A 14,767-nucleotide genomic window follows, 5' to 3' on the forward strand; every position below is an offset into this window, starting at 1 on the left:
CCACTCTGGTGATCCCACACTGACTTGATTACTACCCAACAAGGACCTTATTTTCTCTCTCCCTTCCTTCTTCTTTCCCTCCCGCAACACGACCCTCTATTTCTGACAGGGTCTCTTGTAGCCCAGGCTGACCTTGAACTCCTTGTGTATTCAAGGATGGCTTTGAACTTCTAGTCTTCCTGCTTCTGCCTCCCACATACTAAGACTAAAGGCATGTACCACTCTGCCTGGTTCACTGGGTGCCAAGGATGAAACCCAAGACTTCATGTATGCTAGACAAGCACTCTTTTTTTTTTTTAAAGATTTATTCATTTATTATATATAAGTACACTGTAGCTGTCTTCAGACACACCAGAAGAGGGCATCGGATCCCATTAGAGATGGTTGTGAGCCACCATGTGGTTGCTGGGAATTGAACTCAGGACCTCTGGAAGAGCACTCGGGGCTCTTAACCACTGAGCCATCTCTCCAGCCACGACAAGCCCTCTTACCAACTGAGCTACATCCCCAGCTCCCTGACTGCTGAGTAATTGGACTCCAGCACATGCTTTTGGGCAACCCACAACCACAGTCCACTATGTATGTCTAAGTTAGCATGTCTGTAATAGCATCTCTTGTTTCTATACCCCTTGCCTCCAGCCCACTCCTCTCCCAGTTTCCCCTATCATATTTAATAGTGCTATCCGCTCTATTCAAAAAGTAAAGAACATCCCAATCTCTCTCCTTCATCCTTCATAACCAGTCTATCAATAAGACCTGACCAGCCCCCTACCTTCCATACCCACGGAGTCTAGAAACCTATCACCCGAGCTGCCACATGCCCCCATTTTCCTACCTCTATCCACCTCCCCGTGTGGTCTACCTTCCCCCTAGAGCCAGAATGAGTGTTATGAGGCATAAATTAGATCACAGCCCTCCCACTGTTTAATGCCTTCCAAAGAGTTCTTACTGGAATTAGAATAAAACCCAAGCTTCTTAACTGGGTTTATGAGGTTTTACATGGCCTGACCCCTCTCCTCTCATTTCCTACACCCCGCCCCCCCTCACCTCCTCCCCAGCTGCCCAGCCTTTCTTGGCTCCCTGGAATACTCCAAGTTGTTCCTGACCAAGACTGTGGGCTTTCTGTTTCTTTTGCCTGAAGCACCTTTGCCCTCATTCCCCGTGCCAATCTGCAGAGCTACCCCCTCCCCCCTCTCGCCCAGGCTCCCGGTACTGGCTACCCCCCTATTCTATCTCATTGCATGCACCGTCTTACCTGCCATCATTTCATTTGCTGCTTTCTGTGCTTACAATGTGACTCTTATAATAAATTAGAGCTCTGCCTTGGTTCCTGCTGGACTCCGGCTTCTGTTTCAAAGCGAGTGTGTAGTAAGTGCTCTGGGATAGTTAGTAAGCAAATCAGTTCGCTACTGTTTCCCGGGCACTGTAGTGGGGACCTAGCAATAAGCAAACGACAAAAATTGATGTACTTTGCATAAGCCCCACAATGACCCTTCCTTGTCACATGGGACAGAGAAAACCATCTGCTAAGCCACCTCTCAACTACGGTGTCTCTGAGGAATTCCCCCCGTCCCAGAACTGCAGAAGCCTTTTCAGACCAGCACCCTGGCCTCATGGCCCTTTCCTCTTCTCTTTCTTCTTGCCGGCCCCTTTGGTAAGAGTGGGCTCATTTATACTCACGTCTGCATTGGTGGTGACTCTGGGTCTGTACCTGACCGAGGATTTATTTTTCCTTTGCCGCTCAGTTTCCTTGTCTAAAAAAAAAAAAAAAAAAAAAAAAAAATGAATAAGGCACCCTCAGTCACGAGCCTGTTTTTTTTTTTTTTTTTTTTTTTTTTTTTTTTTGGTTCTTTTTTTCCGGAGCTGGGGACCGAACCCAGGGCCTTGCGCTTCCTAGGCAAGCGCTCTACCACTGAGCTAAATCCCCAACCGAGCCTGTCTTTTCATGGATGCTCAGCGATCATTCCGCCAGCGCAGCGTGATTGACAGATCGGCCTGAAGGCCAGTCCAACCTATCAGATCTGCCAGGTGCCTTCCCTACTCAAGGGCAGACCCCAAAGAAACAAACCTCACATCTTGATCTCTAGTCCCAGGGTTCTCTGCTATAAAAGGCTAACAGAAAGACAATCCAATGACATTTTAATGACGCCACATTAATTAAGATTTTCTCCCGTCTGACGGTTTGTTCATCCCGTTTACATAGTGTCATATATATATTACACACACACACACACACACACACACACACACACACTTTTTCTTACTTAAAAAGAATGCTAGCTACACAAGATCCCTTCCTTCTACTGGAAAATGGACTTAGGTAACCTGGACAGGCTAGCCCTGCCTTGGCTGGCCCTGCCTTGGCTGGCCTGCCCTGGCTGGCCCTGCCCTGGCTGCCCCTGCCCTGGTTGGGCAGGGCTCAGGACTCCCATAGTGGAGAAGCAAAGGTAGTGACTGACTGGAGGTCAGAGATTCAGGGACAATAAAGCCTACTCAGCTGGACGGAGCGTCTTCAACTACCAGGACAGGCTTCCTCCTCCGGGACTGGCTAGAGCTGGTTTCTACTTCTTTCTTCTGAGTTGCTCCCAGCAGGCCCATGGGAGAAATTCTGGATTTGGATGAAGAAAATGAAAATGTGGTCAGCGTAGTGCCCTGATTCTTTTTTATTTGCTTCTCTCCGTGCAATGGGCCCCAGGGGGTGGCTGAGTAGCTAACCTTGCCACACTAGGGACTTCCCCTGATGCCCGAGTCTCCCCTAAGGACTCAGCAGGGAGCTATGAAGGCACAGGCTGGAGGCTAGGAGAGAGCTGGAGAAAGAAGATGGAGGAGTGTCAGGATGAATCCGTGAGGGACAGGGTTTGTCTTTGTGCAGTAAAGGAACTGGATCATGCTTTCTTCCTTCCTTCCTTCCTTCCTTTCTTTCTTTCTTTCTTTCTTCCTTCCTTCCTTCCTTTCCTTCTTTCTTTAGTTTTTTTTTCTTTCTTTTTTTTGTGTGGGTTGTTTGTTTGTTTGTTGTAGTTTTTTCTGAGACAGGGTGGTTTCTCTTTATATAGTTCTGGTCATGCTGGAACTCACCCTGTACACCAGGCTGCCCTCAAACTTAAAGATCCACCTGCCTCTGCCTCCTGAGTACTGGATTTAAGGGCGTGCACCATCATCTCTTGGCCTGGATCATGCTTTCTTCATAGAATTCCACATCCTCTTGGACACCAAGTGCAGACATGGTCAAGCGGGTGACAGAAGAAGCTGGAGGGGCAAGGAGAGGGAGAGCTTGGAGCACTGGGGATTGTTCACCTCACAGCAGCCAGGAACCATCGGGAAACAGAAAAGGGCCAGGGACAAGACACCCTTCAAGTGATCTTCCACCGACCTGGCCCCAGCTCCTGATTTCTATCACCTCTCAATAAAGCCACCAAATTAGGACTCCATCATTGATTAAGTCAGAGCCGTCATCAGCCAATCACCAGTTTTGGACCAAGCGTGCAAGACGTGATTCTTTCCAGGCCATTATAGGCCATCAGGGAAGAAAAGTGTCCCGAGATCCCCCAGCTCCATGACCAGCTTCTGCAGGGCTCTCGGTTTACTGAGAGAAGCTTGACGAAGGGTGGATGGAGACTGCTCCTCCCTCTTAAACCATCATCTATTGGGTGGCTTCCTGGGAATTTTGTTTATTGCCAAGACAGGCAAAGTGTCAGCCTGTGGGTCACAGGTGTGTAAACCACTGTGACACTGTGAAAGTCACAATCTGCCTCTGCCCTCCAACAGTTCACAGTCTGACTGCAGACAAAAAGATGACTCTAGGAGCCTCCAGTGGTTGGTCCGCCATAGTATTCAGACTCTAAATTTCAGAGGCTCCCTGACCCTATGGAAGGCCCTGGAAGGAATCATGGTTTGAGCAGGGGCCAGGGCAGTCAGGCTCAGGTACTCTTCCCCCAAGCAGCTAAGATCAGCTTCTGAGTGGAGCCCAATTAGCTCTACTCATGAATTCTGCATGTGGTGCTGACTTTCAACCACATCCCTTCCTCCCTTCTGCAAAGCCCTTTGCTCCCTGGGAAGTAATTACAATATCTGGCCCATTTTAATGAAGGCAAAAAGTATTCCACGTTTGTATGCTGCTTCTCCCGGGTGGGAGAAGGCTGGGAGGGCAGGGCAGGGGGAAAGGGCTGGGAGGGCGGGGCAGGGGGAAAGGGCTGGGAGGGCGGGGCTGGAGGAAGGGCTGGGAGGGCGGGGCAGGAGGAAGGGCTGGGAGGGCGGGGCTGGAGGAAGGGCTTCGGAAGGGGATTGAGTGAGGAGCCATCCTGGCATTTCCAGTGAGATTCTCAGCTCACAAGTCTGTTCACACACATGTCTCACGGAATCACTGCTCTGCGTGGCAGCCAAGGCAGACTTGTGCTTTAGAAATACTGGTGCCTGAGAGCTGTGCCCGCTTGGCTTTGAAAATGAGGTTGACATCATGTCAGCTAGAGTAAGTCAGCATCTCCACCTCACGCAGCTCATTCAGCAGGGAGCTCACAGACCAGAAGACAGGCTGACGGACTCGCTCCCCCCGCCCCCCCTCGGGACGGTGCTTTCTTAGGCTGTCGGCTTCTTCTGGTTTTGTTCCCCTGACCTGCGCCTGGCATATCACACTTACCTAGAACCATGCTGGTTATAAGCCCAATCAAACCACCGAGAAAGCAGTGAGCGTTCCCAAGCTGCGTGACAATCTCAAAGATATGAAAGCTTGAAAATCTGTGTGATAAAGCTGACGAGGGGTTGAAGAGACGGCTCTGTGGCTAAGACCACTGGATACTCTCCCAGGGACCTGGGGTTTGATTCCCAGCACCCACATGGTGGCTCACAACCATCTGGAACTCCAGGCCCAGGGGATCTGATACTTCCGTCCTTCTTGGACATTGCACATATGTGGCACACATACACATACATAGGCAAACACCAGTACACATAAAGGAATAACCTTTTATAAAAACTGTTAAGGTAATCCAGGTGACAGAAGGCAAAGTAGTAGACATTGATTCAGCTGTCTTCGGCTCTTGAATCTTTTATTGAACATTGATCCCAAATTCCATATCGAATAAGAACAGGGTCCAGAGAGTGAGAGGCACTGCCCAGCTGGTGAACCACAGTTTATTTTCTATTGTGCTCTAAAGAATACCAGTGATTTAAAGATGGATGGTTCTACAGATAGATGTCAAGACTGAGCCAGGCCTTTCGTGATCTCGCAGACCTCAGTGGCCAGAGGCAAGGGGAGGCTCCAATAATTTGAGCACAGCCTAGTGTCTATAGTGAACTCCAAACCAGGAGTGCTATACCGTGTGATTCTGTTTCAACTGGTGTGAGTGTTTGTTTGTTTGTTTGTTTGTTCGTTTGTTTGTTTCAAGACAGTTCACTGTGTAGTTCTGGCTGTCCTGGAACTTACCCTGTAGATCAGGCTGGCCTCGAACTCTCAGAGACCCACCTGCCTCCGCCTCCCCAGTGCTGGGGTTAAAGGCGTGTCTCATTAAATTCTGCAATGAGAATGACTGCTAAGCCTCAAAGCTGTCCATGATACACAGCTCCTCACGACCTCACAAATACCGGAATCTCAGCATTTGGGTTTATGTTTCAAAATGGACTGTCCAAAAACAACCCATTTCTCCTCCTGTCTAAGTCAGGGTTTCTATTCCTGCACAGACATCAGGACCAAGAAGCAAGTTGGGGAGGAAAGGGTTTATTCAGCTTACACCTCCACATTGCTGTTCATCACCAAAGGAAGTCAGGACTGGAACTCAAGCAGGTCAGGAGGCAGGAGCTGATACAGAGGCCATGGAGGGATGTTACTTACTGGCTTGCTTCCCCTGGTTTGCTCAGGTTGCTCTCTTATAGAACCCAAGGCCACCAGCCCAGGGACAGCACCACCCACAATGGATGGTCCAAGGACCATCAAGGATCAAGGGCTGGGTCCTCCCCCCTTGATCACTAGTTGAGAAAATGCCTTACAGCTGGGTCTCATGGAGGCATTTCCTCAAGGGAGGCTCCTTTCTCTGTGGTAACTCCAGCTTGGGTCAAGTTGACACACAAAACCAGCCAGTACACCACCAATAGACTGATGAGTAATGAAATACAGCATAATCCTACAGAGAAATGTTTTTCGGACAGACAAAAAAAATGTATTGACATGTATTAAAACAAGGGTGAACTTTTAATATATCATATTAAATACAGGAAGCTAGACAGGAACAGTTAGACATACACACTGGTGATAACACTCAGCAATGTCACCAGTTAGCTCTCCCTCCCTCACTATGACAAACCCCTGAGGGAACTTGCCTGTCAGCCCTGTTGTTCCTGTGGAGGGTAACTAGCATGGCAGAATGTCAAAGTAGGGGTGGGCACAAAACCAATCATTTCATGGGCAGGAATCAAGAGGAGGAGGAGGAGGAGGAAGAGGGGAAGGGGGAGGGGGAGGGGGAGGAGGAAGACTTCGGGTGCTGCACTCCCCTTCAAGGAAAAGCTGCATGCCTCAAAGATATCCCAGTAGGTCACACCATCTGTCAATGGCACCACTCTGGGATTAAGTTTTCTTTGCAAGGGGTGGAGGGTGGGGTGGGGCAGAAGAGATGGCTCAGTGGTTAAGAGCACTGACTGTTCTTCCAGAGGTCCTGAGTTCAAATCCCAGCAACCACATGGTGGCTCACAAACATCTATAATGAGATCCGATGTCCTTTTCTGGTGTGTCTGAAGGCAGCTACAGTGGACTCATATACATTAAAAAAAAAGTTTTCTGTGCCCCTGTGCTCCACCTCAATTAAGGTTTTAATGCCTGAGCCTTTCAGAACCACCCAGGAGGCAAACCAATAAACGTACTAAATGCCATTCGCAGTAAATTTTATATTAGGAGGTATTTTTGCCACAGTTATTAGAGGAAAAGGGGGCCCTGGGGATCTGGCTCAGCCACTGGGAGCACTTGCTGTTCTAGTGCGAGTTCTAAAGGGAACTGTGTTCCCAGCACCCGCACACAGACTCGTTCTCTCTAAAACTCTAAACTCAAGGGTTTTGCGCCCTCTTCTGGCGTCTGCAGGTACTGCATACACGTGGCATGCATCCAAACCTGCAGACTAAGCACTCACACACAATAAAAAAAAAAATCTTTAAAGTGAAGGACAGATTAGGATAGTGGGACACATTTGTAATGCCAGTACATGGAAGGCAGAGACAGGAGGATGGCTGCAAGATCACGGCTAGCATAATCTGCACTGCAAGATCCAAGCCAATTATGGTTATGTATCAAGCACTGTCTATAAAACAAAATATTTTTTTAAAAGAAAACAAAACCCTGTGCACAAAACCCTGCATCGTATACCGTGCTTAGCAGTGCATGCCTACAATCCCAGCACTTAGGGAGCAGGAAGTTCAGAAATTCAACGTCATACTGGACTTCAAGGGATTGAGGTCAAACCAGGCTACAAGAGAACTCATGAAAAAAGAAAAAAAAAAGGATAGAAAAGAAGAGGAAGACACAAAAACCACAAAAGGTAAATGAATAAGGGAAAAATTAAATTCCAGGCTCTTTGCTCCTTGTTTATAATCTATGGGCGAGTGCCACCACCCAGCGGCAGTCAATACATACTGAGAGGTGTGAGAATTGGCTGCTTATCAGAGGCAGCACACAGGGTCCCTAGGAGAAGAAGCCGTGGGCTCTTCTGGAACTGTCTGGAGGCTGTAAGGTGAGGTAGAGAGGCTGCCTCATCCTGGGGAGGGCGGGCGCGCGGGGAGCAGGGGAGAAGGCGGCGGCGGAGCGAGGCTGAGGAGAAAGCAGGGTAGCAGTCTGAAGCTGGGGCAGCTGGTGAGCTGCGATGCCAGAGGCGAGGACAGGGCAGGCGCTTGGCAAGCCCTCCCCTCCCACCCTAACCTAAGTTGTGACTCTCCCCGCCACGGGGAGCTGGCAGGGTTGGCCCGGGATCATCTGTCTTCATTACACTACCCCTACCAGCTCTGTCACTTCTTGCCAGAAAGCTCATCAATATTCCCCTGTGGTTGTCAGCCCTAAGGTCCTTCCTCGCGCCTCTCCCCCTCCCCTCCGCCCTTTCTTCTCTCCCTCCCTTTCCTGCCCTTCTTCCTTTTCCCTCCTCTTCTCTTCCATCTCCCCTTCCTGCCATTTCTCTCCCACCCCACACCACCCCGTTCCTCCCCTTCCACCTCCTCTCTCTCCTTCTCTTCCCTCTCTTTCTCTTCCCCCATTCCTCTTCTCCTTCCTTCCTCTTCCCCCTCTCTATCCTTCCCTACGTTTTCCTCTCCTCCTTTCCTCCCCTTCCCCTGTCCTGCTCTCTCACACACGCCCCTCCCCCTTCAAGGCTGTGTGCCTGGGTTCAGCTCAGGAGCCCAAACCTGCACCTTCACTCTGAAGCGCCCGCCCGCCCGGATCCGGCCCCCTCTGGAGATTCAGCTGTGGCTTTCCCTCTGCTACCAAAGGAGGGGACACGTTCTCTGGAGGAGGGACAAAGGCTCCTCTGAACCCTGTGTGACTGCTTTCCAGAAGGAGGCTGCTGGTATACAAGCTTGTGTTGCACTCTCTCTTACCCTTCAGCCTCCCTCCCTCTCCTCTCCCCCCTTGAGGGCCATCTCCCGCAACAGAGCAGCGTCTGGCAGGAGAGCAAGGTTTTGGTATGGCCTGAGGGTCTAACCCGCTAACTAAAGGTTGGGACCTGGAGCTCCCAAGTTTCTGAAATCCAACAGCAGGAGAGAAGTATATAAACAAGAGCAATCGTATCTACCAGGTGGGGTGGCTGGTTACCTTTAGAACAAAATCCAAACAATTGCTGGTCAAGGTGGCGGGTGCCTATAATCCAAGCGCTCAGGAGGCTGAGGCAGGAGAATAGCTGTGAATTTGCAGCCAGCCAAGGCTCCATAGTGAGACATTGTCTCAAAGACAAAAACAACAATTCAAGAAAAGGGTTCCCAAATCTATTGTAATTTGTCGTTTTTCACCCCCCTACCTCCCCTGCTCCTCTGCCTCCCCAACCCCTCCCCTCGGCTCCGCTCTCTCCTCAGGACTCTACCTCACTGGCTTGAATTTCCAAGGACTCCACAAATCTGTTCTGTGGATGCTTTCCCTCTTGCTGTTCCCAATGCCTGGCTTCTAAGGCAGGTACGCAGGGCTCCCGGCAGCCTACTGCGTACTAGGGTCTCTGCTGACAATCTCCTTTATCTGGAAGATGCAGGAACACCCACCATGAGCTCACGCAGCCTCACACTCTGCCCTCTGCACACTTACCTGCTTGCATTTTCTTTCTTTTGAAACACAGTCTCAAATAGTCCAAGCTGGCTTGGAATTCACTATGTAGCCAAGGGTATCCTTGAACTCCTGACTCTCCTACCCTTGACTCCTGAGTGCTGAGGTGATAGATGTGTGCCACCATCGCCCATACCTGTTTTCTTTTCTCAAAAACAAGACCTAAAATAAACCCCAAACAAACTGGTCAATTAAGAAGGGTTCAGTGCCTCAGCCGTGGCTGATGAGAACGTACAGTGGTACTAACGCTTTGAAAGCAGTTTGGTCCTGGGCAGTGGTTTAATCCCAGCATTCAGTAGGCAGAGGTAGGTGGCTCCTCTGAGTTCGAGGTCAGCCTGGTCTACAGGGTGACTTCCAGGACAGTCAGGGCCACAAAGAGAAAATAGGTAGGTGGATGGATGGATGGATAGATAGATAGATAGATAGATAGATAGATAGATAGATAGAGGTAGATAGATGACCAATAGATGATAGGTAGATAGATGATAGATAGATGGATGGTATGTAAGGAAAGAAAGCAGTTTGGCAATTTCTTTAAAATGTAAAACATGGAGTTAGCGTATGACCCAGCACTATGACTCCCAGCTGAAAAACACGTGTTTAAACAAGTACTTGTACACACGTGGTCACGGAAGGAGAAGGTGTAAGAACCAAAAAGTAGAAATGGTGTCCATTAATTTATAAATTAATATGGGGTAGCAAAGTAGACGAGAGGTGGAAGCCACTCCTAGAAGTCTCTGTCCCTTGGGGTCCTTTAGTCCACTCCACACCTCAGCTATGTGGTTAAAGGCTGTGAGAAGAAAATAGGTTAATGTAGGCTGTTTCCTGAGCAGGTCTGATCACTTCTCGGCCTTTTGGCTAAGATCAAGTGTAGTATCTGTCCTGAGCAGGTCTGGGCAGGTATGAGCAGGAAAAAAACAGCCCTTACCAGAAATCAAACATTCCATATCTTTCTTGACCATTCACAAAGAAACCCCTCGGTTCCCTTCCTTTACCCTGCTTTATCTTTTTTTTTGTTTTGTTTTGTTTTGTTTTTTAGGTCCCGGGGTTGAACTCAAGACTCGAGGCCTCTCACGTATTAGACAAGAAGAAACTAGTTCTCAACGTACTCAGAGCACAATCCCCAGGAGAATGTGCTACCATCCTCCCACGTGGTGTGCCAAGAGCCCCTGCCCTACCTGAGCTCACTCAGGGATCTCCTGAGCTTCCAGACATCAGAGTGGGCAGTCTCTCTGTGCTCCAGGAAGCACAGGGTGACCAGAGCCTGAGCCCTGAGCCATCTGGGACACTGAAGGACTCCTCCACTCCTCTGCCTCTCAGGGGGCCTGCTCTGCTGCACCTCATTCATATTCTGTCCACATAACCCTCCTCCCCTCTTTATTGTGATAACTACCAGGTGTACCCTGTCTTTCCTGGAGCCCCAGAATTCCTATGGTAGCCTTTTTCAGTACCTAACTGGCAGGCTGCCCTCCTCTAAGAAGGGCCATGCATATTGTCCTTTTTCTGCCCCAGGTCCAGAAGCTCGGTGGCGGGCCAGTCAATCCTCTAGGCTGGCTTCACTTTCCTTCCTGGGGCACTTGCTTCAGCGGATGCACCTACTCTGCCCTTCCATGCAGATGGCCAGGCATTGCCTCTGCCCGCTCCCTGTGACTTGCAGAGGACCCCTGCCCACCCCTGGGCAGCCAGGGTGCTCTGTCCCCAGCCAACACTCATACTGACCGTTTGACGTCATTCAACAAGTATTTTGAGCCAGCCTGCTCTGAGCGAAGTTCCATGCCGCCCCCTGGGGCGCGAAGAAGACTGAGGATATCAAACTATTCTAATGCTTGAAACTGGAAGACAAGTCCCACACATACAAGTCCCACACATACAGTTTAGCAAAAGCAAGGGCAGTCCAATTACACAAGCAGGCACTCACCACTGGGCAATGTGTCCAAGGTCACATAGCTAGTAAAGGGTTGAAGTGATATTAAAATCCAGTCTGTCCAGCTGCAGGGCCAAGGTTTATACAATGTTTGATCTGTTCTAGGTGAACACAAGGGAAAGGCACAGAGGCAGAGGTCACAACTGCTTTGGGGCAACTGGGTGATGGCTGGAGCTCAGTTAGGCTTTACTTTCCAGATGCATTGGTCAGCTTGATCCTGGCTCGGGACACTTAGAGCCAGAGGACCTGGTAGCCTCACATTAACTTAAGTCCTGCAAGTCAGGATTAAGCTTTGTCACACAATGACTACAGAGACAGTCTTAGTATTGCCACCAAGTAGCAGACAGCTGCTGTCCTACCTGTTAAGGTACTGAGCTCTGGACTGCAATGGTTGTGACATGCACAGTGCAGTTTCCTTCCCTGACACTTGTCCCTCATGACGTTTGCATCTTGGGCGGGTGGTGGTGGTGGTGGTGGTGGTGGTGGTGGGAGGCAGCGTGAGCAAGTCATTTATTTTTTTAAAGATTTATTTATGTGAGTACACCATTGCTGTCTTCAGACACACCAGAAGAGGGCATCAGATCCCATTCCAGATGGTTGTGAGCCACCATGTGGTTGGTAGGAATTGAACTCAGGACCTCTGGAAGAGCAGTCAGTGCTCTTAACCACTGAGCCATCTCTTCAGCCCTAGTACCCTAGTCAGGACTTTTTGAGACCAGGCATTCTAGTCAGGATTTATTTATTTATTTATTTATTTATTTATTTATTTATTTATTTAAAGTACACTGTAGCAGTCTTCAGACACACCAGAAGAGGGCATTAGATCTCATTACAGATGATTGTGAGCCACCATGTGGTTGCTGGAATTTGAACTCAGGACCTCTGGAAGAGCAGTTAGTGCTCTTAACCACTGAGCCATCTCTCCAGCCCCGTGCAAGTCTTATTCAGTATTCTGTTTCTTGGACCTAGTGCCATGCCCAGCTCCCAAATAACGATGCAATAAAATTAGTGAGTGAGACTAGGAGGGAATCTCTGGAGACACTTGCCTAGCAAGCAGGAGGTTGCGGGTTCCATTGCCAGAAGTGACTGACTACGGTGACCATGGTAACATAAATGTTACTGAGGTGTTCAAGGTGTAAGCATGAGGACGCGAATTGGGATTCCTAGCGCTGGCATAAACAGCAGGCACCGCCATTCGGAAGAGAGAGACAGGCAGATCCTGGGGTCTTGCTACGAGGGTAAAGAAAAAGACGCCCAAAGTTGATGCCTGGTGTCTACGTGCACATGGCACACCAGCACACGTGTGTGCACACCCACTCACATATGCACAACGTTCCTGAAGGGTGGGTTAGATGGGTGAAGAAGTGTGAATGAACGAATCTGAGCCCAGCCCCAGGAAGCTAGTCTAGCAGCCATCACCGGTCTCTGGGCTCTGGGCTGATGTGGCTGAGCCTTGAGCCTGGCTCTGATACCAGCCCCGAAAACATTGTTGGGAGCAGTCCCAAGGATCCCAGGATCCTCTCATGGCCTTGGAAAGTTAGAGCCAGAAGCCTCTGGCCACACCAGATTGGTGTCCCTTTCCTTTTGCCCCATCCCAATACGCGGCGCTCTGCTCAGAAGCCCCCAGGGGATCCCGGAGGCCATGATGGATTCCCTTCTTGCCTGGCGCACATTGCATCCTCAGTGCCCTAAGCAATGGGGTAGGTACAGAGCCCAGGGAGTGCGCAGACGCTGCAAGCATTCCTGGACTGTAGCTCACAAGAACCCTAGACTGAGAGCTCTGGGGACCTGGGTCTGCAGGGCACCATGATGGGAGCAGAATACAATGAGCAGAAGAGGAGACAAAACATGCTGGTCCTCTGAGGGAGGTACGACAGGGGAGGAAGAAGAGGATTGAGCGTGTGGAGCGAGGGGAGGCAGGAGAGGAAATGAAGGCGGAGCTAGAAACTCAAACACAGAAAAGCATGTTATTCCTGCCCGCAGGAGACCTCTTTTGTTAAGTTCTGGTTTCACCTGAGAGCACCAGAGAGGCTCGCCCAGGTATGAATTTGCAGGGTGCATTTGAACCTAAGACATCTGACTTTAGCACCCAACCCCACACTGTGCTACCTAGACAGGCAGAAGAGAAAGCACAGCATCCCGTTAGCAGTGCTGAAGAGCCTCCTGCCATCCGCGGAACAGGGGCAGTTAGGGAAGGCGGGAGGCCATTGCTGCAGGCAGGCAGGAGGAAGACAAGGAGCTGCTGAAAGAGCGAGCGAGGGGTGGATCTGAGAAAACTGAGAGGTAAACTTGGCAAACTGTGTAGCTGGCAGGGAATGTGGAGCTGGGAAGAGGGAGGTGCGAGGGGGATTTGCCTTGTTCCCGGCTGAGGGCTTAGAGGAGGGTGTGCCATCAACCAGCCAGGCTGCTGGAACAGAGAAAGGTCTTCAGGAGGTCACTGGGTTCAATCTGGGACACATTGACCTGGGAGATGCCTGTGGATCACCCAGAGAGAGATGCTACCTCATGCTCCCCCGTACCTCCCTCCCTGTCCCATTTTCCTCAGGTCCTCTGTTCCCTCACAGCACAGTCACTTTTCTTGAAGAGCCCTGAATTTCCCAGACCCTCCGTACATCCGGTGTGGGGTCCCCCCCCCCTGCAATATGCATCTCCTCTGGTAGAGCGGGGCAGGTCCTCCACCAGTTCCTGCCAGCCCACGAGCTCTTCCGAGGGTGGGATGTGCTTTTCCAAGGTTTTCCCTTATACTGTGGGAGACAGTCTCCTTCCATGTGGCAAGATCATGGTGTGAGACTCTAACCCCAAAGTGAACATGCAGCAAAAGACTCTGTGGCAAACCGCAGCAGGAGTTGCAAAGTGGCCCACTGAGAAGTCCCAGAGGGCATTTCCATGTTGGTGCTCGGATTGGAGAAGCTGGGAATATGGAGTTAGGGGTGGAAGGGTGTGGCAGATGGGACAAGCAGACCTTTGAACTGGGGGGAAGGGGGTTCCTCAGAAAACAGCCTAGACTCTCCTGACTGGCTCGCCCTCCTTCCTCTAGGGCCTGTAGCTCACAGGACCTGAAGCATCATAGCCCTGCAGTGGGCACCCTTGGTTCAATGAGATGTTTCCGGAATACTCTGAGCTAAAGCACTATTCTACTTTCTTACCTGCCAGGCCATGCCAGGCTCCTACCTGTGGGGAAGCCCTCTCTCCTCTCCCGAAGTGGTCTGTTCTCCGCAGTCGGTCACGTACACCGCAATGCCAAGCTGTTTAGAAGAGCCTACTCCTCGTAGCAGCTTGTGTGCCATGCTGAGGTCAGGGTGCCTGCTGCCTCTGGAACTGCAGCTACTTGCCTGCCTCCCTCTCGCTGATCTCCCTCACCCAGCATGTCATCCTCGGGATCCCTACAGCCCTGCCAACAAGGATGGGCTGCTGGGAGGGAGGCAGGCCATTCTCTGAAGAAGAGAACGGAGTTCGATTGATGCCGAACTGTCCTGGTGTTGGAATGTGAATGAAGAGCTCTGTGCCCTATATGATTCATCTTCCTGTCTGTCCTGCTTCCCCTGACCACTTCAGCCCCATGGCTTCTCTCT

At 50.4% G+C, this 14,767-nt stretch overlaps 1 pseudogene; it reads left to right on the forward strand.

The window, feature by feature from the left end:
- The first annotated feature begins 10,109 nt into the window (after positions 1–10,109).
- LOC116911860 lies at positions 10,110–10,329 on the forward strand (annotated as a pseudogene).
- The last annotated feature ends 4,438 nt before the right edge of the window (positions 10,330–14,767 follow it).

Source organism: Rattus rattus, chromosome 10 (genome assembly GCF_011064425.1).
Source record: "Rattus rattus isolate New Zealand chromosome 10, Rrattus_CSIRO_v1, whole genome shotgun sequence".
NCBI classification, from domain to species: Eukaryota; Metazoa; Chordata; class Mammalia; order Rodentia; family Muridae; genus Rattus; species Rattus rattus.